Source organism: Strongylocentrotus purpuratus, unplaced genomic scaffold (genome assembly GCF_000002235.5).
Source record: "Strongylocentrotus purpuratus isolate Spur 01 unplaced genomic scaffold, Spur_5.0 spur5_scaffold_1, whole genome shotgun sequence".
Lineage (NCBI taxonomy): Eukaryota > Metazoa > Echinodermata > Echinoidea > Camarodonta > Strongylocentrotidae > Strongylocentrotus > Strongylocentrotus purpuratus.
The window spans coordinates 5,214,972-5,217,331 of NW_022145594.1; positions in this window are offsets into that span (position 1 = coordinate 5,214,972).

Below are 2,360 nucleotides of genomic sequence, written 5' to 3' on the forward strand. Positions count from 1 at the left end.
GAGGAAAATAAAATAAAGGGGAACTTGATGAGAATAAGGGGAGTAGCAGGAAAGGAAGCAAGTGGTCTGGGTAGAAAATGATGATAGCTTATAGCACAAAAACGGGGAGAAGGAGGAGAATAGAAAGATTAATACCAGCTCGAGGAAAAAAATGTACTTGATTTAAAAATATTTTAAAAATTGCATAGGAGGAGAAGAGGAATATGTATGCCGCTTAAAAGGGTAGTGAAAATTTCATGATATAAATATAAGAAAAAACACGTCTCAAAGGCTCCATGAAATAAACATAGGAGATGGATATGGTGTGTAGAAATAAACAAGACCAACAAATAATGAAATGACTGTTGTCGTAAAACTTAAATATGTAGAAATGACTTTAAGAATGAAAACACATAAAGGCGATAGCATGAGAAGGAAAAAGAAAAGAAATGAAGAATACTTGATTTTTAGTTGGGACGATTGTGATTTAACCCCCTCCTAGCTTCCCTACTATTGAAGAGTAGAACAAAGATGCGGTGTTTGGTTCAAGTAAATAACCCACAGGTGCGTTATTGTTAATGGCTTGTAAACCAATGGCGGGACTCTGAGAGAGAGAGAGAGAGAGAGAGAGAGAGAGAGAGAGAGAGAGGGGATGGAGAGAGAGGGGTGAATGTGCTTGTTCTGGTAGTCAGGAATACGAGGATATCGAAACCTGTACATCGCATTCCAAATCAATTTTCTGATTTTTTTTCTTCTCCGAATGGGATAAACCGTTTGAGGGATTAGCTGAACTAAAGGAGGTAAATATCAATAATCGCCGATGTGAAAAAAAAATCTTTGAGATGAGTCCATGAAATTACTGGATTCTGGTTGAAAAAAGAGGCAATACATTGATGCATTGATTATCATAAGAGGCAATACGGGGGGGGGGTGGGGAGGTAGCACGAAATTCCTTACCGGCATTTCGTTGGTAAATGTCCAAAGTAAGAGAGACATTTTATCTGTCTGCATTAGATCAATATATTCATTTAGGACGCGAGTTGGCACAGTCGGTATAGCGTCTGACTGTCGAACCAAAGATCGTGGGTTCGAATCCCACCCAAGCGGATGACTGAAGTCTGGGCTGTGTGTTATTGCCCCTCCCCTGTTTCATAGACGCAGGCCTAGGTTATAGTGGAAAACACTCCGTCCCTTGGATAGGACGTTAATTGGAGACCCCATGTAGAGTGGAGTCACCACCTCCGGAAGGTTGAGAACTCACTGCGCTTTTCGTATACAAGAGTAGGTGGTATCCCTGGTGTAGTGGTCCACCTGCACACCCCCAAGTCAGTATACGAGGAGGAGAGACCCAACAGTAACATTAATACGATTCGCTTTCCCCTCTCAGGCACAGGAGATGCCAAACATATTGGCCCGAACACAAACCTTGGTTTGAAACGCGTCATGTGACGCACATGAACCTCAGTTTGTCGACAAACATCCTTTGTGAATTCGGGCCTGAATAAATGATAATTTCTTTCTTCTTTCCTTGTTTTTACCTGACAGAAAAAGAAGAGGCTCTCTTTAACCCTAACTGTAAGACGATGCTTCTACTCGAAGACATCAAGAGAAGGTGCAGATGCAGTACAGACGGTAAGTCATTTGATTTTTTTTATTTAAATGATTATATTCCTCATGCAAAACATAATACAATGATTAAGTTTTTTTTTAACCCAAACAAAATCAAACAAAGATAAAAACAACAACACAAATGGGATTGGTCAATAGAGTCTGATCATGACAAGGCGTAACGATTTTGACAGGAGGCTGACCCCTCCTGCCCGAATATTAACTGTCCCAATAGGACGTGCGCATGTAAAAATGACGCCTGGCTGGAATGCTCCCTAGGGTGTGGAGATTGTGCATACATTGTGTGCGGGTAAGCCTGAATCCGATGACCGGGGTAATAATATATCCGTAAAGCGCTTTAAGAAGGCCTCCGGTCCTGAAAAGCGCTATGTAAGAACTAGCAATTATTATTATTATTATATTGCGAGCGAGCGATGCGAGCAAGCACAAATTGTAACCCCTTTTATAGTGACAATTTTGTCATAAACATACGAAATTACTTTAGATCACCTCGCTGCCTAAATATTATATAGAAAGTTGCACGAATTCGGAGTACCTAGGGAGTCTCAGTCACAACCCGCCCTCTCTCGCCATCTCTCTTTCTCGTACGCCTGTGATAAAAACACGAAGAAAATAAAACCAGGATTGATTGAAAGACGTATTCGGGGATGAACAGAAAAGGGTATAGTTCAGATATAAATACATGCATAATCATATCCATGTATGCTTTCATTAAATGGATGACATTACAGACAGGCAGAATACTCGGCCCA